Source organism: Haliaeetus albicilla, chromosome 5, assembly GCF_947461875.1.
Source record: "Haliaeetus albicilla chromosome 5, bHalAlb1.1, whole genome shotgun sequence".
Lineage (NCBI taxonomy): Eukaryota > Metazoa > Chordata > Aves > Accipitriformes > Accipitridae > Haliaeetus > Haliaeetus albicilla.
In genome coordinates, this window is record NC_091487.1 from 431,615 (window position 1) to 455,621 (window position 24,007).

The 24,007-nt window shown below is 57.9% G+C and overlaps 1 protein-coding gene across 4 annotated transcripts in view; it reads left to right on the top strand.

Annotated features, from left to right (window-relative positions):
• Positions 1-4,592: 4,592 nt before the first annotated feature.
• LRFN5 (leucine rich repeat and fibronectin type III domain containing 5) overlaps positions 4,593-24,007 on the top strand; it is a 61,292-nt gene continuing 41,877 nt past the window's right edge. For 2 of the 4 annotated variants that reach the window (XM_069783001.1, XM_069782998.1), the window contains exon 1: positions 6,631-6,745. The gene's annotated coding sequence lies outside the window, so the exon portion shown is untranslated. Of the gene's footprint in view, positions 5,337-6,233; positions 6,335-6,630; positions 6,746-24,007 lie in introns of those variants that run through there. The other 2 variants (XM_069782999.1, XM_069783000.1) reach the window with 2 other exon arrangements.

Here is a 24,007-nt window from a genome sequence, read left to right on the forward strand (position 1 = left end):
GTGACAATGAAACCTGGCAGAAGGAAACAGCCTTTTGCAGGTAACAGGTATTTTGGGGGTAGGCTGTTCTTTTAAATTATGACTGGGCTTATTCTCTATTTTTGATTTACAACCCTGCAATAAACTTCTTTCTTCCCATTTCTTGTGCAGGGTCTCCATCTGCCGTATTCCTTCCACTCCTATATCTGCGTGCACCGAACTAAACAAGCCGTGCTTCAGACAAGTTCGGGCCCCAGCCACGAAGCAGCCTCTTGGCCACGGGGCTGGACATTGGCCAGACAGCCGAGGGGGTGAGCAAAGCAATCACGCGGAGCACGAAGCCCTCCAGAGACAGATGCGGCGCTTTGGCCGGACGCTGCCCCAGGCCCAGAGCTCATGCGCTGGATCAGAGGGTGGGCAGAGCCCTGCCTGCAAGGCTGGGACTGAGGGGGGAAGGCTCCTAGGAGACACGGCAAACTTTTCTCAGTTGTGCCTCAAGGTCTTTCCCAGACAAAAACGTGCTCATGCAATGCAAAGTCGTTGTACGTGCCAGATCTCTACTGGACACCCAGCATTAATTTGTGTTAGTCCTTCGGCTTATATCTACTGGCTAAAAAGTATGAAAGATATAAACCACTGTTTTTAGAAGCCAGGTACCAATTTGTAGAAATCTTTATATAATCATGCAGGAGATTTCAAAAAAATCCCAAGGGTATCGCTTTATTTTATTCCTCAGAAAGCAAATCTGTTAAAAGATCAAGCAAACAGACAGTGCAATTACTGTAATCATGGATTAAAATCTAAGATGAACTGGTTTTTTTTCACAGATTAAAAAATGTAAAAAGGATTAAGTATCTCTTTACTTGGTTTGGTTTCAATGGATGAACTGAGTCCATCTGAGGACAAACCCGGTGCCAGCTCCTCTGTCCTCCCCGCGGTGGTTTATGGTACGAGGTCCAATTCACCGGCAGCGCCAGCTGGCAGGGATGAGCAGAGCGGGCCTGCCGGGAGGCACCCGAAGAGCAGCGAATCAACCTGTGCTGGTGCTTTACCGCTCGCCAACATACCCTGGACAGAAATGCAATGCCAGTTCACCTTAAATAAAATTAGAAGTAATGATGAGGAAGGGGCCTCTCCAAAACCTGTGTGCCTGGGCCAGGTTTATGCACCGCTCACCCCATGCCTGCCCGGCTGGCGAGTGCAGTAACTGGGTGCTCCATGGCTCTGGAAAGTGCCGGCACTTGCCGCAGCCTCGCCTGGCAGCCGGGAGGCTTCTCACCTCCTGCCTCCTGCAGCCTGGTTACAAGGAGACGTAATTCCTATGAACTAGTAGGATCGGTCTCTGCCATTTTTTGTACAATGCAACAGCTCCCCCATCTTACAGACTAAAGAACTTAAAACGGAAAAAAATCCGCGGAAAACGAGTACCCGGGTAACTCAACACGCTTCACTGCTTCTGGAGGGAGAGGCTGGCACTGCGCTCCTGCCTGCAGCGCTTCCCGTGTCCCAGGTGCTCTGGAGTAGGGGGATCCACTCCATGCAGCGTGGCACTTGACATTTCAGTGATTAAGGCTTTGAATTTTCTTCTTGTAAGGATGAGTGAGTAAACACTGCAGTTCCCAAATACTTTTTGATGAGGTATAACACTCTATCTTGAAGAGTAACATTTACTGCCTCTTGCCTTAGAGTTTTAGCATGGACGCTACAACTTGCAGCCGCCTGCCTACTGCTCTCACTGCTACCCTGCACTGCTGCCCATCTCCTTTAGGGTGTACACGCAGCACGCTGTATTAACATTCTGAGGTGCCTAACAAGAAAAGACCGCTTGTGCCAATGTAAAGCACTTTGCTTAGTGCGGAGTGATGTATGGCTAAATAGTCACTCCTTCAGACCTCGGCACAGCCATCGCCACCTCAGAAAAGAGGTATTTCTCTGTTCTTGCCGAAACAGCAGTGTCCAGTTTTGCTTGCCCAGCAGTTTGGCAGCGACTCCCGAGGATGCTACCTGCCTCAGCCGCAGCTCGAAGGACGGCTCCAGTTTATGAGGTGGGCCCGGGGAGAAGGTCTGAAGTGATGAGGGACAAGCAGCCCCCTGTGACCACCACGGAGGGCAGATGCGTGGCTTTGGAAGGTGTGGGGAGCCAGCTCGGTGAGCACAGCACCCCATAACCAGCCAGCTGCAGTGAGATGGCACTGTGCCCAGGCCTGACACCCCTCCTTCATGAGGTGATTACGGGTTAGAGAGTGCATAAAAGCAGCTCGATGTATTACTTGTACAAAGCACTTTCCTCAAGAAGCTCTCCTTATTTCAGCCAAACAAATGATGAAATCATTTTAAAAAGGTACCTATGAGGGGGAAAAGATTTTAGGTTAAGGATTTACTGGCTCTACCAGGAAAAAGGCATCAATGCTATCCTTGGAGGCTAGAGTAAGGCAAAAGTCACAGTAAGCGCTTGTTAGGAAGGGTTAATGGGTGAGGTGGCTGCGCCCCAGTGGGAGTGAGGGGTCCCCAAGGCTGGGTGAGCTCTGACCAGTGCTACACAGGAGCTCAGCTGAGTAATCCTGAGCATCCCCAGTCCCGGGGGCCACGCAGGCCAACAGCATCTATGGGGGTACGCTGCCAGGCACTCAGGGGTATGCTGCCAGGCACACAGTGGCTCCCCCAGGACACAGACCTGCCCCTTCCTAGGGCACTGAGGTCTTTCCCAAAACAGCCCACCCCCGGGCATTGAAGGGAGTGTTCAGGCACAGACATCCCCCACGGTGTCACCCGGGGCAGCCGGGAGCACCCCAGGGAGAGACCCCAGTGGAGGGGCAAACCACAGGGAGGGGAACGGTGTCAGGGTTAAGACGCGGAACAGCACAACAGTCACACATTGTCACTTAGGTCTGGGTCCAGGATTTGCTTTGATTTCCATGCTCAGACATGGAATCGAACGCGATGTTGACTGTTCCTGTGTGAAAGCTGCTGGGGTTTCACTCTAACTAGCCGTGGAGCTATACTTGGCAGTGGGTTAAGTGCCCAGTTACCCCAGCACAAAGAGCCCCCAGGACAGGGGCACCCGGGCAGAGCTGGACTGCGGGGCAGCATCACCCACTGAGCAGCTGAGCGGAAGGCAAGTCACCATATAACCACTGGTCCTCCAGACCCAGACGCTGTGCTCCCAGGAAGGGACACGCATAATCTCCTGTGGCTGCAGTGGCTTTCTTTCCACAAGCAGATCACAGCCAAGAGCATCCCAATGCCTTTGGGGCGGCCCTGCTTTCAAACAAAGAGCCCAGCATCTGCACCGTCGCTGCCGTGGGACAGCACCCACAAGGCAGCCTGACGACAAGGCAGAGGGAGTGGGAGGTGGCTGGAAGAGACATGTTGCGAGTACATGAAGCCAGAGCCATCACTGGAGACACATCCAGTGACCTGACAGACTGGCTGTCCACCTTGCCCATCAGGGAGTGAAGCTCCCCAGCACCTCCACAGCTCCCCATGCTCCCGGACACTCCAGGGAGGAGCAAGTTCTTCCACTGGGTATGTTAACAAGGCAGTGGTGCCATTCCAATCCCAGGTCCAACACAGATTTCAGGCTGGCAAAGAAGCTGCAGCAGCCCTTGCTCAGACCGCTGGGCCCAGAGAGTGCACAATGTTATTCTACCCATCTGCAAGGATGCCGAGATTCTGGACTGTGCTGTAACAGTACCAGTTCAGAGTGGTCCTGAATCAGTCCTCATGGTGTGTCTGTGCTGTCCAGTAGCGAACCAATGTACCCTCCAGTATACACAACGCTCTGAGCGCGAGCTTCCACTGAGTTCCCACCAGGCTTTTTCATCTCCCTTTCGCCAGGGAAGCCATACCCAGACACTCGCTTCCTTTCCTGATGCCAGCCGCACAGCTGGTATCACCGTCTCGCCAGCTATCCGGCTCCTGGGGCAGCAGAGAACTGACAGAGCAGCAAATGCTTGAACACGAAGCCCAAGAAGACTGTCTAATCTGGTAGACATCAGCCAAGATAACAGACGTTTTACCACGGAGCATCTTCTTGTCTCTCTGCTCTCTCCAGAGGACAGCACAGTGTGAAAGCTGAATCAGGGCCGAGGACGAGACTGTCTCCAGCTCCAGAGGACAACCGTGCTAGAACTGAGTGTTACGGAGAGCCACCGTAGAGCCAACCCTAGCAAAATGAGCTTACTGACAGGAGTTTTCCCTCAAGGGAGTAGAAGATTTAGACTCACTCCCTCCTGCCAGCACTTTAGCCTCTCTGCCTCTGTAGCAACTCGAACCAGCTCCATGAAACAGCAGCTGGGGCTTGGAGATAAACACTAACTTATGAGACCCAGCCCAGCTGCCAGGCCCTGGGCAGCTTCAGAACCTGTTGGAAGGGCAGAGGATGGCTGCTGCTCTGGGAGGTGCGTTCCTCCCTAGACCAGGGTCACTCGCTGCTGTGGAGACCACAAAAACAAACTCCCTTTCCACTTCAGAGTTTGCAAGGAGAGCAATTTTCTCAGGTCGCGTGGACAGACACTGCTGCGTTCCCTTTCCTCACCCGTACCAACGCCAGACATTGCATCATCCCAAGGCACAAGCATCTTTTGCACAGCGTCAGCAGAGAGGCGTGAGGATTGTCACTGCATCTTTCCGTTTCTGGGATGGGGGTCCCCCACGTGCATCCCCCACAAAATGCCAGCGTATCCCAGCAGCATTGCTTCCGTCGCCTCTGAGCACGCAGAGCAGTCGATGAGTTCTCCTCCGCACTCTGCAGCAGCGACCGCCCTGCGTGCCGGTCCAGCTGCAGACAGCATCCTGAGCGCTTGGGCTGGAGAAGCCAAGCAGAGCCGGGCAGCCCCAGAAGAGCAGGCAGCTGCCTGCCGTCCCAACAGGAGGGTGTCCGAGGAGACGGGGCCCGCTGCCCAGCGGGCATAGGGCGAGTGCCTGCGCCTCCCTCCAGCTGCAGAGTGGCTGGCAGCTGACAAGGTTCATTAGCTCCTCTCCACGGCGCCACAGGCAGCACTCCTCTTGCTGCTCCGCGTCGGGTCCTGCACCACCACCGACATTTTCCCACGAAAGAGCGTTAGAGAAACGTGTCAGTATTTCGTAGCGTGACAGGCACCCTCCTCCCCGTCAGAGGTCCCCGGAGACAGACAACGATCACTAAACCCCCAAAGGCTCCCGAAGTTACTGACCCCGAAGATAACCCTGCCTTTCCTTTTCCTGCCGGGATCATCCCCTCCTACAAGTCAGGTGTTACAGCCCGCGCGTCCTCAGCCCAGGCGCTTCGAGGCCGGCTCCGCCGGGCAGGGCGCGGGCAGGGCGCGGGCAGGCTGCCTGCCTCCCGGAGGGTGCGCAGAAGCCGATCCACCATGCAGGTCAGAGCCCAGCCGCCGCCGCCGCCGTTCTCCCGTCCCCTCGCGTGTCCGCTCCCGGGCTCGCTCCGCCGGCGCCCTTCCCGGATAAATACCCAGGTCAAAACCCGGGCGCGCCACGCAGGGCGGCAGCGGCGGCCCCCCCCCGCCCCCCCGGCCGGGACCGCCACACGCCGCCCGCCCCGGTGCCCCTGCCCCGCGGGGCTCCCGGCGGAGGGGCTGGCCTGGGCGGGGGCGGCCGGGGGTCCGCGGCCGCGCTCGGTCCCCGCCACCGCAGCCCGACCGCGGCGCGGCGGGGCAGGCGGAGGCGCGTCCGCCTCCCTGCCGGTGCCCGCCCGGCGGAGCGGAGCGGAGCGGAGCGCAGCCCGGCGCGGCGGGGGGCGGCCCGGCGGCACGTCTGCGCGGCGGCCGGGCGGCTGCGGCTCAGCCGTGCGTGCGGCGGGGCGGGGAGGCGCCCGGCTCCTCCAGCCCGCCCCGGCGCGGCACGGCGCGGCGCGGGGGAGGCGGCGGCTGCTGCCTCCATGCTGCAGCGAGCGGCGCGGCTGCCCGGGGCCGGGGCCGGGGCCGGGGCCGGGCGGCAGCCGGCGGCGCGGAGGATGGGCGCAGCAGCAGCAGCAGCCGCCGCGGAGGGGCGAGCCGCGGGCGCCGCGCACCCCGCCCTGCCCCGCCGCAGCGCCCGGCGCCGCGGCTGCTCTGCCTGAGCGCGCACCGGCGCGGAGCCGCATGGCCCTGCCGCCGGCCGCCCTTGCGCGCTGCGCGGCCGCTCCGCTGTAGCTGCGCGCCCCCCCCACCCCCCACGACCCATATCCTCCCCCCCCCCCCCGCCCCGCGGGAGGCGCCGGCCCGGCGGCGGGGCTGACCGCGGCCGCGCTCCTCGCCCCGTCCCCGTCCGTCTGTCCGCCCGCCCGTCCCTCCGTCCGTCCAGCGGCAGCGCCCCGGCGCGCAGGATTACGCAGCGGGGCGCGGAGCGGGAGCGCGTTGCGAGGATTAACCTGGCGCAGGTACACGGCAAGGTCACCGGCCGGCGGGCGCGGAGCGGGCTGCCCGCGGCGGGGCGATGCGAGCGGGCTCGGCGGGCTGCGCCGCTGCGTGCCCCGCGCTCTCCCCCCGCCTCCCGCCCGCCGCCGCCGCCCGTGCGTGTGTGCATGTGCGCTGCCTGCCGCTGCCCGCCGCCGGAGCCGCGCCGCCGCGCCGCATGGGGCCGTCCGCGCGGGCTGCCCTGCCCGCCCCGGCCGCGGGCAGCCGCCGCCGCCGCCGCGAAGCCGCTCTAGGATGCGGCTGGTGAGCGCCGGCACAGGGCGGAGAGGCGGCCAGCCTGCCTGCCGCCAGACCCCGGAGCCCGCCGGAGCCCGGCCGCGGCCGCACCTGCAGGGGAAGCGCTCCGGACGCCGTCCTTCCCCGGGAGGCGCCAGGTAATCGCGGAGGGCTGCCGTGCCCGGCTCCATCTGCATTGCAGCCCGCGGTACTTATTCACGGGGGACGGGGCGCGGGGGGGCGGCGGCGGCGGCGGCGGCGTCCCGAGCCGGCCCGGGCAGGGCGAGCCCCGCAGCGCGGCGGGCGGGCGGCGCCGGGACGGGGCCGGAGCCGGGACCGGGACCGGGGGCGGTGGCGGCGGCGGGACGGCCCCTCGCGGGAGGGCGGCGGCCGCGCGGGGCGCGGAGGCTGCGCGGCGGGGCGCGTGCCCCGCGGACGGGCCGGGCCGGGCCGCGCTGCCGCCGCTGCCCGCGGGACGGCGCCGGCGGCCGCCCGCCCGCCCGCGGCTGGGGGTGCTGCAGGGCCGCGTGTGCCGCGGCCGCCGCCGCCCCCCCCCCCCCCCTCCACGCCCCGCTTCGCGGCGCGCTGCTGCCGCCGCCCGGGGAGCGCCGGCACCGCCGGGCCGGGCCGGGCCGGGCCCTCGGCGGGGCCGTCCGCAGCCGCGGGCGCGCAGTCTCCGCCGGCGCGGTGCCGCGGGAGCGCGGCCGCGGCCCTGCGGCTGCGGCGGGGCGAGGCGAGGCGGGGCGGGCGCTGCCCGGGTCCGGGCGGAGGCGCCGCGGGGCCGCCGCCGTGCGCGGAGCTCAGCCCGGGGCGCTGCCGGCAGGGCCGGGGCCGCGGCCGCGGCCGGCTCGGCGCCTCCGGGCGTGGGGGTGCGGGGCTCGGCCGGAGGGAGCGGGAAAGCCGGGGCTCCCCGGGGCTCCCCGCCTTCCTCCCCCTCGCCAGCCCCTGCCCTCCCGAGGGCCGCCCCGTCCTGCAGCCCTCGCCCAGGCACACGCCTCTCTCCTTGCCCCTCCGTCCTGGAGGGCTGCCGCTTGCCCCAGCATCCCGGGATACGTGTGCGCCGCTCTCCCATCCCCTCCCCTCCGTCCTTCGTGTAGCGAACACCCGTCGTCGGCAGGAAAGCAAATGTAGGACAAGATGAACCTTTTTTTTTTTTTCCTGCTGGAAGGTTCCCGTTAGGGGAGAGCGGTTGTAGAGGAGCCAGCGGAAACCTCGCAGCCATGTTGATGTCAGGAGCACACAAACGTCCTGGTTCCTGGGAGCAGCCGAGCTGAGGAGTAGCCCGTGGGGGGGGGGGGGGAGCATGCACAGGCCCAGGCCCGGTTTGGGGGCCGTCACGCCTAGGGTGGCACGGGCACGGTTGGGCTAGGAGCACTGAGGAAAGCCCCTTCCAGTGCTGCTGTTTGCCAGCACGGGCTGGGAGGCGCAGGGTCTGCAGCCCGCTGAGGTCTGCTGTGAGAGTTACCGTGAGCGCTGCCCTCTCTCATTTCCATCTCCAGCACTGGACAGCAGCGTTTCCACTCCCGCACCTTTGCCTTCTCCCTCTTGCTTGGTCCGTCGCGTCTCAGGGGCAGGGAGTGTTTCTCATTGCGTTGAGCATCTAGAGCAGAAGGATGTGTTAATCTCGGCTGTGGGTATGAACATGACCCCACCAGTCCCCCAGGCTGGGGGTGGGGAAGCTGGTGCCTCCAGCTAAGCCCAGCCCTTTACAGCCTCCAGCTGACTGTCAGGGAGCCGGACAGGCCAGGAGGCACGGCGCCTTGGTCATCCTGCTGTCTTGGTAGGGATCTTTCCCACCCATGCTTACATTTCACATGTTTCCAAAGCAACGTGGTGTCGGTTCATTCCTTCTGAGCATCCTCGGGTGAGCGCTGGCGTGTCCAGGCCTGTTCAAGTCAGCGCAGCCAGGCGACAAACCACTGAGATGAGGTGGATCCATCCCAGGTCTTTAGAGCCTTTTTGGTTACCGCTGCGTATCTGCGGGTGGTGCCTGTGTGGAGGGGCCCTGCTCCTGGCTGAGGCTGTGTCCCAGAGCACGGTGCGGAGATGCCCAAACAGACTGCATGTCCTGGGACTGGTTCTGCTGCGGTATGGCGGGGCTGCATCCCGGCACGCTCGGGCTGCCCTGGACCTGGGCTCTCGGGGCTGTGTGCGCCTTAGGCTGCCTCAGTGGGCTCCCCGCTAGCTTAGAGACATTCCCCAAACGCTGTGGGCTGTGTATGGGCTTCGCCTCAGTGTCAGCTCCTGGGCTCCGTGGTGCTGCTGCGGTGTGTCCTGGCAGGTGGAGGTGTGCCAGTGGGCTCCAGAGCAAGGCCCAGCGATTTTGCTGCTGATCTGGGAGTCGGGTTCGATTCTGCAAAACGAGCCATACCAGAGCCTGAGTGTTGTCGGTGCCCAAACACCTTCCCGATCTATGTTTCTAAATATATATTGTACTCAAGGGATTATGCATTTGTTTAAATGCATAATAAATGCATTTAAATGCGTAAGACTGTATCAAAATACATACCAGAGCTTGCCAGTGAGGCCTCGAGTCACAAGCCTCACTGAGAAGCTTCTCCTGGCATATTGGCTCGCCTTTCTGCTTTCAGAGAGAGCAATTACTGGTTTTATCATGGCAGTGCAGTCAGTGGAAGTAAACCCTGGATATTTCAGGTGCCCAGTACAAGTTCAGAGCTGAGCTAGTTCACCTGTTTACCAAAGCACGTGCAGCTGCAGGAGTGGACTCCACCACAGTGTCCTGTTGAGCGAGGGCTGGCAGGCTGAGTGCTCCTGTCTCGTTTGTGACCAGGAGAAGGGCTGGACTCTCTGATGCAGCAGTCTGCAGGATGGTTTCCTAGGGGCTTGGTTTGAATTTTTCGTACAGCTCTCGCTGTCTGGAGAGGCTCCCATTTGCCACCAAAGGTATGGACACTGACAAGCTGTGGTCGTGAGGCAGGGGAGGAAGGGTAAGGGGTGGCTGCCCAACCCAGAAACCGGGCTGGCTGGGAGTGTGCGACAAAACAGGGAGAAGCCAAGAAGGAACGCGGCAGAGCAGGATGGCAAGAAGGAACCAGATCTTCCCCAAACAGACCTCCTGTGGGCTCCTGCCACTGCGGTGGCTGAGCGTGTGGTTTCTCCCCCAGAGCTGAGGAGATGCAAGGGCAGGTGTGCCAGGAGGGACGGGCTTGGCAAGCAAGGGCGCCTGCAAGCTGAAAGCGCCTTGGGAAGATGGAGCACCCCGAGGTGCCTGGAGGGCTTGTCCGTCCGCTGGGGCACGTGGAGATATTTCAGATGTTGGAGAGCTAATGGCTTTCCATCGCTGATCAATATTGCCTGTGCTTTCAGATGTGGTAACAGGTTCAGTTTTATAGAGCAATCTTTTGAATATTCTCTGAGCAAGCAACCGGTCCAGAAAATCGTTCTAATAGCTTTGCTATTAACGGGCTTGCAGAACTTGAGCCAAATAGAAAAGGCTTGTCTAAGTGCTATTGAAGCATTTTGGGCCAGGCATATTCCATGCATTAGGGAAGATTTGTGCTCCTTTGACCAGACATCACTGAGTGTTGTCTATTTATACATATCTAAATATATCCTCTGCAGTCTTCAGACTTTTCTGGCTAGTAGTAAAATTACTTTTCAATATCATGCTATTAAAATGTGCCTGCTGACACTATTTGATGAGTTTTGTGCTAAGAGAGGGGTGTGTGCGTGCGGGTGTGTATTTTAAATAAAAACTATTCTTGAGATAGTTACCTAAAATGCTTTGGAAATGAAAGCATGTTGTCCATGTAGATGGATAGCAGAAAGAAATGTGCTTTAACAGAAGCAATACTGGAGACACACTCAAGCCTGGAAGGCCAAATCCAAACCAGTATAAGGTTTTGTTGCTTAAGAGTGAACCATTCTTTCTAGAAATATACATCAAATAATCATGTACTCTGTAATGAAATAGAAACATTTGCTTCTAGTCAGATGTAACTTCTGGTACTCCGAAGTTTGAGACATCGTTTTGAAAACAATGACAGTCTTGAAGAAGAAGTAACTTCTCATTTGCTCAGGGGGTGCAGCAGGTCGGGGAGCCGGTGGGTGCCTTTGGTGCCGGTGCTCCTGCCGGGTATCCTGGAGGAGCCCTGAGGTGGGACCCACCCTGTGATGGAAACAGGGAGGAGGAGTTCAGAGAGAAGGGAGTGGGATTTTCCTGCACGGATGAACTCAGCGGTCCGTTCCCAGAGAGCTGCGGGTCTCAGTGCGCGGCAGCTGCTGCGGCTGGAGCCCAGAGCCCACGGTGCCAGGCAGCCTGCTGCGTGCTGCACCCCTCTGCGGTGGCACGGTGGGGAACCGCAGCGGTCTCACTGCGTGCTGGGGTGGAGAGGGGTGGTAACGGCTGTCCACGTCATGTTTTGGAAATGGTGTTGCAGACCCAGGGGTAAAAGGCAGTGCCCTAATTCCAGGCCATCATGGGTATTCCCATGTATCCCTGCTGCAAAGGGGTGAGTCTGTCTCCATGTATGCATTTCTGTCGAGCTAGCGAAGGTCTTGTGCGGTTGCTGAGGAGGGATGGAGACCTCTGACAGATTCCCAAGTAACAAACAGGATCGCTCGTTGGGTTGTGGTGATGATAGTAATGGCCGTCTGACTGGCCTTCAGCCCATCATGAAATAGTAATGACAATCATTTTATTTTCTGTGGCAGCTCTCACTGACGGTTCTTGGAGAACTAAGAGAGGCTACAGAGGAAGGGAGAGGGATTGGTATTCACAGGGGAGGAGATGAGCTAGAGGAGGGGGTGAAGGCAGGGCTCTCAGAGGAGGTCCTGGCCCAGAGCCCCTTGAGCCTGTTCACTGCATGCCCCGGGTAGCCTGAGGACAGGCGCTGTGCCCCCCGGGCTACTTCTGGCCCCTCAGTCCGGGCTCCGGGCTCCACTAGCCAGAGGTACGTAGCATGGTGAGATGGTGTGGTGCCAGGAGCCGTGCCCTGCCAAGGACCGGCGGGCACGGATTTACGTGGCAGCTGCTTTAAATGCTGAATTGTCCCGTTGCTTAGAAGGGTGTAAGGGAGTCTCTGGTGTCCAAAGGGTCCCTGCCTGTGTGCCCCTGTCCTGGCTGGCCTGCCGTCCCCTGCCTCGGGGCGGCTGGCCGGGGTGCAGGCTGGGCACGCCATGCCTGCAGCATGAGCTGTGTGGCAGCTCTCGTGTTCCCGTGGAATAAATAGCTCTACAAATAATATTTGCCCCGAGCAGGCTGAATAATGCAAAAGGTGATTTGTCAAATGGCTAATTCAAGCGATAATGGGAACCTCAGTGAATGCCTCTCTAATTGCGTAGCATGTGGCCAGCGGTAACTGAGTGTTTGAAGCTGGTTCCTGATGCTGCAAAACCCGTGTCCAACACCTTGCTTTTGAGGTTGCTCTTCTAGATGAAGTTTCTTACCAGCAACTGTCTCTTAGCAAAACATTTCCCTGTAAACACATGATTAGCTAGCTTTACTATTAAAGTGGAGTATCTTTTTCCTCTTGAATTTTTTGTTTAGGTTTCTTTGTCAAGATCACGTTGGACTTCTTTTGGATTGGAGACAGATAAAACTCTTTAGTTTCATTGCCTCAGCATTGTTACATTGCCAGATATCTGATATTCCCTGGGTATTTATTTCTGAGTCTTTGTACTACCTCATCTCTGTACTTGGCCAAGGGGGACAGAGAAGCAGGAGGCCTGAGCTTGACACAGGAGCCCACAGCAGTGAGCTGTGACAGCTGTGTGCCTCCTATAACAGAAGGACTGACCACTGGCTGTAACACTGCAGATGTAAAAGGAAAACACATACAAGGAAGAAAAAGCACGGTAGTGAAAGTCACGCCAAGAGGAAGCCCCAAAATCTGTTTTCAGTACCCTGGTGACAGTGCTGCTGGTCCTGGATTTGGGATGGGATTGCTTTAACAACCCTAAGAAGTAATGCAGAGATGTTCTGCTGCACGTGGGTGAGGTGTGGGTTAAACTTCTCTGGGTTTTAGCCAGAATTAAGAGTTTACCTGTTATGTGAAGTCTCTGCCCCAGTAAAGAAAGGCATGTACAGCCGGCAGCACTGCCGGTGCTCTGGTAGCTGCATTGTTTTTGTTTTCACCAACGCACTTTTAAAATACTTTATGTAAAGACTCCCCGATATGGCTCCGTGGGAGCAGGTCTGAGTAAGGCGAGCAGGATTTGTCGCCTTGTCAGCTGTGACTCAGTGGTTCTGCCGGGTACGTGGTGTTTCACAAGAGCCTTCTATTCGGGACCGTGATTCAGCTCTGCCGCGCTGTACGAAGCTGTTTTTGCTGTGCTGTGGGCAGATTTGCCGTGCTTGGGGCTCCTCCTGACACGTCAGCGTTGCATCTCATCTCCGCTGGAGCCTGGCTGCAGCGATGCTACTCTCGTGGGTTGGGACCATGCTCCAAGCTGCAGCTCCAGAGCAGCGAATGCCGCTCTTCTCCTGCCAGCCAAGCCTTGGCTGTGGCCGTGGCTGCTTTGGAGACAGCCTGCTGTTTTGCAGGCATGCTGGAAGACCAGTTTGCAGACCGAAGGAACCCTGGTCAGGAGAGCAGTAGGGCCCTGAATGCCACGACTGAACCCAGGCAAGCTGACACAGAAAATAAAGCATCTTCCACCGCTACGGTGTAAAGAAACAATACAAGAACAGTACAGGCCCCAGTTCAGGCTCCTGTGGTGTTTGCCAATGCACAACGGCAGGGTGTCCTGACAGGCACTGTGCGGGGGTCCTCTGGGATGGCCTGTGGCGGGGCTGGGGATGTGCTGCGGGTAGATCCAGATGACGACCTTTCCTTGTAGTGTTGCTTGTGGGTCTGGCAGCACTCAGGCCCCATAGGTTATGGCTTTGGACCCTAGAGAGGTTTTCTTGCACATCCCAGCTCCACACTGCACCTCCGTGACTTCTCTGCATTTGAGCTGTGTGTGCATGCCCTGCGGCTGGGGGAAATAATGGGAAGAGAGCTGGCGGACAGGCTGAGAAGAGCTGTGATGTGCAGTGCTGGGGACTGGGACCATGGGGTGTACATGGAGAGGACCGGCCATCCAGGTGATGTGTTGCTGCAGAGGCTTTGCCCAGCATTTGCAAGCAGAGCGCCCACACAGGGACTCCTCCTTGGGCTGCTCATCGCTTGGTGACCTGGCCTTAGCAGTGATGGATTGGGCCGTTCCAAACAGATGTGTCCTTGTCCCCAAGCATGTGGCAAGGATTGCAGCTAGTGACCAGTTTTGAAGGTGCAGTCTCCTTTCCAGTACTCCTTGTTTCCTTGCACGGAGCCTCCCTCTCACTGCGGCTGGGCACTGCAGATTCCCCACTTACGCCTCCCCTCTCTGCATCCCTGTGTCAGCAGGCAGCGAGGAGCCCTCCCATCGGGGTCCAGTGCATGTTGGAAATACCCATGGGGACGTGGTTAGCACCCTACAGCATCTCTTTGGTTGTCCAAGATGAGAAGGTTTGCTCCTGTTCCGGACAGAAAGAAGCTATTTCAGCTCATGGTTTGGTAAACAGAAGTATGTGCATAGCCGTGAATGTGTGCGGTGATGGGTGAATACTGTGTTCCCACAGGGCAATGGCTGTTCAGCCCTCACAACTGTTTTTGCAATTAAGAGTTGCAGAGCAATGCTTTTGTCTTACCCTGGTGATATAAAGCAGTCTTTGGGTTTTTTTAATAGTTTCTTCAGAAAACTTCAGCACCCAGGGTGTAGGTCTTGTACCTCCAGCGCCATTAGAGTGGAGCACTTCCACTGCAGCCATTTCAAAGCTCCACTGGTGCAGGAGCTGAGTGTGGCTTCTTGTCTTGCTGCATCCGTGGTGAGCGAGATGCAACTACACCGGTTGCACGGGCAGTGTAGTCCTTCTTCCAGACTGGCACTTAGCGTACTTACGTAGGCTTAACTCTATATGTGAGTAATCCTTCTGCAGTCAGTAGGACTGTCCACGCGCCTCAGGGTGTTCCTGGCTCTGGGCCCTCTCGGCTGTGCCGTTACCGCAGGCGTGTAGGATCACGCTTGACGTCCGTCATGGGGCAGGGCCACGTGTGCGAGACGTGGTTTGCCTGCGCAGCCGCGTCCCTGCTGAGGCGCGGTGCTGCCCGGGGCGGGGGGGCACAGGGCGTCCTCTGAAACCCCACAGTGTGGAGAAGCTCCTGCAAATAGTAGAGGAGTTGTGCATGCTGTAAAACACCGGCTTTTAAAAATTTAATAGAAAGCCATAAAAAAATCACCGTGCCTAGCAGTTCTCTGTGTGGGACGGGAGGTTTACAGTAAAGTACATATCTGCAGAGGCTATCAGCTTAGGAGGAGGTTTCTATTTCTTTGCGTGACATATGGTGGTCGTCAGCGAGTGCTGGTCATTCACGCAGAGTCTTGAGGAGTCGTGCCGCGGTCCCCAGCCTGACAGGCTGTTACTCGCCGCTCAGGGTACGGCCAGCGCATCCCACCACCCTGCTCGGTCGACTCGTGGCTGGCCTGCCCCGCTGGCTGCTTGTCATGGGTGCCGCTTGTGGTGGGCACCCACCGGGCTCTGCCCAGCGCTGGGGCTGCTCTCGCCCCGCCGCCGCGGTCCTGGGGGTGCAAAGAGGGGCCTGGGGGTGCCGCTGCCCGGGCGAGCCCTGGGGCGCGGGTGTCGGGGGGAACGGCCAGGAGCCCCGAGAGCAGAGCTGGCCACTGCCTGCCTCCTGCTTCCCCCCTTTCCGGAGCACTGCCGGACCCGGCCGCGGGATGTCGGGCTGCCTGGAGCTGAGGTCGCCTCCGGGGTTCACCCCCCGCCTCAGGGCGCAGGGTCTTGGGGTGTCCCTTCTGACCCACAGCAAAGCGCTGGCAGCGGGGCAGCTCCCGGGGACGGGGATGCCCTGGCTGGTGATGCCCTGGCTGATGCCCTGGCTGCTGTGTGGGCGCAGGGACAGCAGCCTGTGTGATGGCGGGGTTTGTCTCTCCCTGCCATCCCGGCGCAGAGGCTCTGTTTGCTCGGCTGTAAGTAAGCAAGCAGAGCACACTCCGGCTTGCTGCTTGTGTTCCAGCAGCCTGACCTATAGACATTTTGATGCGGTGGTTGAAATGGGAGGTTACTTCCCCCAGGGCTCGCATTTCTGTTGTATTCATTATTGCCCATTACTGCCCTGGGTCAGACACTGGTTCTAACTTGTTTTATTTAAGAAACATTCTGCAAACAAACACCTTCTGTGGATTGAAGTAATCCCCACGTCCTTCCCTGTTCATAGAAGGAAAACATGATAAATACCGTGGAAAAAGACACAGTAGGTCAGGATGGATAGTTACAGCCGCCTGCTACAGCTGCCTGCTAGTTCCAAATGAAGATTGTATTAATTTCTAAGGGAACAAATTAGGAAAATAGTTTTTAAATGAGCTTTACTAGTGTAGAATTGTGCAGTATATACAAATGAGTAAAAGATAAACTGCTTAGGTAAATGCCCGTTGATTGCTTGCATTGCTCAGCCACGTGATCCGTAGTAGCTCCGTTTGAGCATCGCAGCCCCTTGCTGCTCACATAAGGGCTGTGTTATTGTCTTCTGCGGTTTCACTGAAGGGTACAAAGAGCTGAACTGAATAAGCTTAATTTCTTCTAAGAAGCATTAAAGAAGCCTATGTACAGACTGTGTGACTGTATTTAAATTTCATCTGGAAAGTTAAAATAATAACAGTAAATAAATAACAATAATGAGGAGCGAAATTGTGGCCAGCAGGATGTGAGACGCAATGCTGTGGAGAGGTTAGACTTGCTCATCGCCAGCTGAAATTCAGGCCATACATGAAATCAGATACCGAAATGGTGCCCTGATGGTCAGTAATGCTTCCTTGATTTGTATTGAGAATGTGAAAAGAGGCGAAGGATAAAAGAGGAGAGTGAAGGGCAACAGCATTACAATTACCACATGAATCAGAAGAATCACTCATACTCCAAGGGCACGGTGTGTTTCTCCTGTAATGCCGGACACACCAAATCTACAGCAAACACCTCTGTGGAGCAGTGCCCGCGTCCCCCCGCGAGCGGATGGCACCCGGTGCAGCACGGCATGGCGCGGGGCAGGGCAGCAGGGAGGGCGGCTGGCGCACGGGAGCGCAGGGTTCCAGCTGCAGCCGCATCGCCCTGTGCCCTGTCCCCTCCTCAACCTCTGGTTTGGTCAGCAGTGCAAACTTTGGAAGTAGCACTGCGTGTTCAGATGCAAAAGTGGTGGTTTTGCACTAGAGGCTTGATCCTCTGGAAAGGAGACATTTGCAAGCGCGGGGCGTCATGGAGCAGGATATCTGAGTTCTGCTAAGTGTGGTTTCTCTCTGCCAAGGCTCGGCTGCCCTTTCAAAGCGTGCCAAGTTTCATGGGCATAGTCTTGGTTTACATCTACGTTAGCAAGTAGCGTGGTGCAACAGAAGAGGATTTCTAGGGTGAGGTGATGGGCAATGAGGACGCGACGTCCCCACCGTGTGTGTTTGGGGAGTTAGGTGGGACTTGCGTTGGTAAGGCCTGATGGGCTGAGTGCGGATGAGGGGCTGGAGCGCACCCAGGAGGCTGCAGCACTCACCGGCCCCTTGCCTTTCGCCTGGATGGGGCCCCACGTGCCTGCTCTGGGACGGCTCTGTGGTGCACACCGCAGCGGTGGGGTCGCCCCCAGGACATGACGGTGGGCAGCCAGCCTGCGATGGAAGGTGCCTCCGCGGGCAGGGCCGCTGCGCTGGGGGGACGGGGTCTGACTCGCCGGCTCCTGCCGGCGGTGGTGGCTCCGCAGCCCGCGGGAGCGGTGCTGGTGCTGGTGCTGGTGCTGGGGGGTACGGTGCAGAGCAGAGCAGCGTGCTGGCTTGGCTCCCTTGCTGGCTCAGCCCAGGGCTGAACACTGGCGTATGACACTCCTTATCTCTCCAGCTCAGAAATACGGTGCTCAGGGCATCCTGATGGATTCGTGACACTCCCCGTGGGACTCTGCACTCATAAACCAATTAAAGGATTACATCGTTATAATGTGGAGAGTATTCTTTGTTTATTAAGTAATGCAGGTATAATTCAATTAGTGACAGGCTGACCTGCTGATGTCAAGGTGTGGATGCCAGCCAGGTCAGAGTCCTGAGCTCCACTTTGCAGCGCGGCGGCTCGCTCGTGTGCCCTCTGAGCCACAGCGGCCATAGCTGAGGGGAGCAGCCGTCCCTCTGGTAGCTCTCCCGGCCCTGCAGAGAGCCGAGGGGAAGCCAGGGGAGGGGGGACTCTGCAAGATGCCCATTCTGCTGTACCGTCTTCTTACTGTCTGCCCCCGACCGCTCCAGCTCCTGGGAGGAGGTGAGCCTGGGTGAAGCCTTGGTCTGATCCTGTACAGCCGTTTCCCCTTCCCCTGCACCCGTGCTCGCTCGCTGCCTTCCCCAGGGAGGCCCCGTCCGCTGGGCACGGAGACAGCAGTGAGACCTGCTGTGACCACGTCTTATCCCACCGTGTCAGCCTGCTGCAGCCTCTGCTGCTGCCTGCTGGGGAGGTGACACCCAGGCGCTGCCCAGTGGCAATGGCCTCGGTGCCTTTGCTGGGCTGAGGAGCTGCAGACGGGGCTGCTCCAGGCACGGGCCGTGAGTGCATGGAATGGCGGGGGGGAGAGCAGGACCTGGCTCGCCCAAGCTTCCAGAGCACGGATGTCCAGCCCCTGCTTCTGCATGGCTTTGCTGGAATAACTGCCCCGGGTTACTGCTGAGCACTAGTTAAAAACGGAATTTTGTTAAGGCTTTTACCACCGTGTTCCTTTATGAAATGGTTTCAAGCTAGGCTGGGTGTTTAATGTTCAGCATGGCTCAGAAAGCACTGTTTCACCAAATGGTGTCCAAAACATAGTCTGTCTGAGGGCATGGCGTGTGCCCTCTATACCCCTGGCGTGGGTGACTGTGGGTGACCACGCTTCCCTCCCCGTCCCCAGCTCAGGCTCTGCCGCTGGTGCTGCACCGCGTTTCCAGCAGCCCGTGGCACCACGGCGTGGGCTTGGGAACCACCGCTCGAGTGCCACGATGCGGGTGGAGATGTGAACAGGGGCTAAAACATCTGTTCCCTTTGCGGGGGGGCTAAATGCTGTCAGTCCTGTACACAGGGAAATCCTGTGTGATGACATCCCAGAAGTCCAGGGAAGGCGGAGGACTGCGGATGTTTTCCACCGCAACTGCGTGGCCCTGCTCTGGCAAGGGGAGCTCAGAGGCGTTTGTTTGTGACTTGTGGTGCCTTGGCATCAGAGCCATGCGCAGGCTGGGCACACCTCTGCCAGCAAAGAGGGGTGAAGAAATAGAAAAGTAAAAAAATCCTTTACATCAGTAACATTGTACAGGAGTAACTCAGGGGTAGAACATTCAGTGGAACACAATCTCCACAATTTGGAGATGGAAGTTTAAATCTCAGTGAGAAGTGATTTGCTCACAGGCGAGAGACATACCGTGAAGCTTGGTCAGCACAGCTCCAGCATGTAGCTGGGACCGGGTGGGTGTAAAAGGCGTTTCAAGGCTACAAGAACCTTCCAGAAAGACCAGTAGGTTTCACTGTCCAAAATAATGAATACTGGTCAGAAGCATGCTCTGGTTTTCCATGCAATCCCATGACAAAATTACGCTTAGATTGCAGCACAGATCAGGCAGTGCCTCCCTCCCTGCATGCTGAATGCAAATACAATGTGAAAAAAAGGGGGTGTCTCCACAGTGTGTGCAAATATAGACACTAAAGCAGCTCATGTAGCCTGGCAGTGCTGGAGTAATATAAGCACCTGAGAGCAGAAGAGAATTATCTCTGAGGACCAAAGACTGACTTGTAAACCCTGGAATAAATTGCTCTTATTTTGTAGCACTTACTTTCTCGGTTGCTCTTTGCAGGGAGTTTGCTTGTCTGCCAGTTACTGTTCGTCAGAAGGAGAACCCCAAACTGCCAGTAGTCTGGCAGCTGTCTTTACAGTAAACTAGGCGCAGAAGGTAAAATAAATAAGGCCCTGGCAGTAAACTGTTCCCCCTGCCAAAAAAAGTAAAAGGCAGAGGAGGGCGGGAGGGCGGCCCTGGGCTGCAGGTGAGGAGCGGAGCAGAGCGGCTGGGGATGCTGCAGAGGAGGAGCTGCCCTCGCCCCCCGCTGCCCTCACCCCCCGCTGCCCTCGCCCCCCCGCAGCTGCCCTTGCCCACTGCAGGGCAGGGGAAAGCCCAAGCCCTCAGCAGACCGATTCCTGCCTTCCCGGGGGAATAAAGCCTTTATTTCCATCCTGACCGTTTGTGAGGTATTAGATCGTGAAATCCTGACTCTCCTTGTAGAAAACCCATCACGGGAGAAAAGCGTGTACTTTTTTGGGCGCAGGGGGAATTAATGCTGATTTCCCAGTTGCTGTGAGGCTGTTCTGTGGTAACCATGGCAACCGGGCTTCAAAGACAAGGGGTTAAAATACAGGTTTCCCAACTTTGGTATCAGCAGAGGAGACGTCCTTTAAATGCCTTTTCCCAGGAAGATGCTGGTTTGGGGGAGCGGGAGGGACGTGTGGCTCTCCCCGCTCCCGGGGCGGGCAGGCACTGGCGCGGTGGGCACCAGCAGCCCAAAACGCTCAGCCGGCCAGCACCCCTCACAGCAGCCTTGTTTTCCTGGGACTGACGCCTTCTGCCTTACAAGATTTCAGCCCGTTTCCTTGGAGGGCAAAAGCAAAAGCTTGGGAGCAATGTGGTCAGTCACAGCCTAGCAGCTCTCCCGTGATGCTTGGTGTGAGTTTCCGTGTGCTGGCAGCGATCCGCTCTCCTGACATTTTTCCTTTTCCCATCCTTGCGTGATGCAATGTCTTATTTTCTATTTACCTGTGCCCTGTTCTTCTTCTAAAATGTGCAGTGGTTAAGGCTGTAACTTTGACAGGGCATTCATTCCCATAAAGAAGTTTGTACGCTAATATGGTACAATCATGTTGCAGTAGGATGGTATCTAAGTACTTCTAAATGTCAGTTCGTGTTGATGCATGAATGCTGTTTCATCATGAAATTAATTGCAAATACACCACCTCTGGGCATCCAGGAACGACAGTCTCCGCAGCGCTCCCAATTACCAGCCAACACTCGCGCAGCCTAGATAATAGCGTATGAATGAGTTAATGGTAGTTGGAGGGGCTGAGGAGGGGAGGATACCTGTTACCAGTTAATGAAGGGGAAAAAGACAATGGAGGGAAGTCAGTTCCCCAGCAAACGAGGACAGGAGTGGAAACCTACATCCCTGACTTGATTTAAAGTTGATGTTACCATCCTTGCAAATGTTAGCTTCGTCTCTGGGTTTCCAGAGCGCAGTCCCAGCTGTGCTGGTCAGTGGCAGCTCCTTGTGCCCAGCCGTCTGGGTGTGCTCAGTCCCTGTGCCCCAGCCCCCGGCCCCTTGCTCCCTGTGCCCATTGCGCTGAGCCCAACCTTTGGGGCTGGGGGGCTTCTGCGTGGCCGCACGTTTTGGGTCGGTGAGCTGACCCTGGCTGTGGCTCCCTGCCTGCCATCAGCGAGTTCCTGTGCCCAGGGGCTGTCTGGGAGCATCGCCCTCCGGGGCAAGAGCTGTGCGCCTCCCATGCGTATGTACCCGTCACCCCTGGGGACCCCAAAACTGGGGCCCATTCCTGGGGCAGGGCAGTCAGTCCCACCAGGCACCCAGACAGCAGCCCTGTGTCTGCTGCAGCAGGGGGGCATGGCTGGGCACTCAGGATTCGGCCAGCAGCACCCGGCGTACCCCTCCCAAAGGGTCAACGTGGCCGAGGCTTTGGGTGAGGAGAGGGCGAGCGGGATCCCAGTGGGCGAGCGGGATCCCAGTGGGCGAGCGGGATTCCAGTGGGTGAGCGGATCCCAGTGGGCGAGCGGGATTCCAGTGGGTGAGCGGGATCCCAGCAGGTGAGCGGATCCCAGCAGGCGAGCGGATCCCAGCAGGCAAGCGGATCCCAGAGGGCGAGCGGGATCCCAGCAGGCGAGCGGGATCCCAGAGGGCGAGCGGGATCCCAGCGGGCGAGCAGGATCCCAGCTGGGGTGGCAGCAAATGGCCAAGGCTTGGTCGCCTGGGGCGCAGGAGCCGTGCTGGTGGGACTTCCACGACGACTCCTGACCACAGCGTGGCTTTCCCACTCCTCTGGGCCGTGGAGGAAGGCTCACACAAGCTCTTCCTTTCTGGCAGTCTTGGACTGGCTTCATTCGTGTTAGCAACGCTGAGCCGGCCGGCCGGGGCTGGGCTGCCCGGGAGGCCGATGCGACTTCTCAAGCAGCAGCTACATCCACCTGGAGCAGCAAACCAGGGGCAGAGCCCAGGACTCCCAAAACCCCGCTCTGTGATGTTTCGCTCGGTGCAGCGGGCTGAGCCCACCTGCGCCTCGCCAGTGCTGTCCCATCGAGCGATGACGGACGTTTGCATTGACCTGGGAACTTGGTGGGTTAGTTGTGTCGGGCAGGCTGTGAGTGGGGAGGAGAGCAGGATCCCAGTGCTCCCAGAGCTGTGTCAGGGCAGGGCTGGTCGGCAGGTTTCAGGGGTAGCCTAAATACGTGCTGATAGACGGTGTGGGGTCCTGGGGCGAGACGGGAGGAGGGGGCGTTGCATGGCCCTCCTCCCATGCAGCGTTGCTGGGCTTCCTTCTAACCTTGGTGAGGCCGATGCTGTGGGGGGGAGGATGTGCAATGGGAGTGCCCCGGTGTGCAGCAGTGCCTGTCGGGACCATGCGCTCCCGTGTCCCTGTCCTGCCGGTGCAGGTGGCCGGGTGGCGGGGTGCATCCTTCTGCAGGAAACCTCCTGTTTGTCTGGCCATGACGTCTCATCACTTCTGCAGAGATGATGATGTTCGTGTCCCACGCAGTGCCCATTTTTCACATTATATCAATATATTCCCGTGTGTTATCACAGAGGACCGAGCTGATGGCTGGATCCTTCCACTGTGAGTGTGGGCTGCTCTGCTGTTTCATTAGACTTGGGTACTGAGGGGCACCAGGCTTCAAAATGGAATCACTTTGCTTTGTGAAAAGTCTTTTCCAATATATTTCCAGCTGTGTCGTGGTGGGTGCATGTGCTGAGTGTCAATATGTCAGAAGAAAATTGCACATAAAGACAGCTCTTTACACCGAGAAGATGCAGTAAGGACAGTCAGATCTTATTCAGGAATCGTGTGAAAGAAAGGCTGCCGTGGTATCACTAGGAGATATTGCTTAGTGCTTTGGGGATTTGTTTGTTTGTTTTTCTGTGTGCATATGTAAATGAGAGTTTAACTGATTGCAAATAGCAAAGTAGCACATTCCCCCAATTTAAATGGGTAAAGCAGAGTGAAGCATTACAATATTCCTTTCTAGTGGTGTGAGCTGTCTTCTGCTGTGGCTCTGCTGCACTGCTGGGTAAGAAACCGATTTCCCCTATGTCATCTCTAAATGCCAGAGCCTGGCAGATAAGACCACGCGTAAGTACCGATTCAGGTCTTCTGCAGCCTCTTTCCTCCGTTCTGCTGGGGCTGGGGTGCAGCCAGTCAAGGCACGGCTGCTTTGTCAGGGGGCCGGGGTGGGCCCCTAATGGCAGTCTGGTTGGGGGAGCCTCAGCTGGAGCCGGGGCAGCCTCCCTGGGCAGGGCTGAAGGTGGGATCCCCACGGGTGGCTCGCGCACCCAAGCCAGATCGCTGGAGCAGAGGACTGCAGGCATTCCCTTCCTTCCTCTCCTTCAGTTCAAAGAGAGCAATTTCATGCCTTAAGGGCATCGCTCCCAAGAACAAAAGGGTTCATATTTTCCTGGGCAATGTTCCTGGCAGCTCTCCTGCCTGCTGTTTCTGACACAGCCTGTTTGTGGCTGCTTTTCTGCCAGCAGCTCCTGAGCGGTACCGGTGGTGTTTGGGTAGCCGTGGACCTGTCGCCGATGCCTCCAGGTGCTTCCCCTGGTCACAGGTCTTCTGAGAGTGGCAGGGTAACGCTGGGCTGCTGATGCTGTCCGGTGTCAGTCCTTGGCCTGTCGCTGTCAAAGCCCAGCAGGTCCTGGTGCCGGAGCAGGGACATACCTGCCGCTGTGATGTCCAGGAGTCACCTCGGAAGCTGGCTGAGCTGTTGCTGCTGCTTCTGACGGGGTCCCGGGAGCACTGTGGCTGCCCTCGGTGATGGTAGAGAGGTGCTGGTCTGCTGCTGCTGGGTATTTATGTGTCTTCATGATGTTCAATGATGTTTTTCAGGGACTAGGTAAAAGCAAACCCAAGAGTCTGCTCTTGCCCTGTTGTGTTTCCAAGTCAGTGTTGCTCAGCCTGGGCAATTCTGTCCCTAGGCAGATCTTACCTGCGGGGGAGCTCAGCACCTGTACCTGCGCAGGACAAGGAGTCACCTGCGCAGGACAAGGATTCATCTCCGCAGGAGTGGCAGGTCGTCAGCAGCGAGAGACCGGGGCTCTGCCTGCAGGCTTGGGTCCTGCCTGCGGGCTCTGGCTGGTCTACGGCTCTTCTTGTCTATGAACACCATTTATTTAT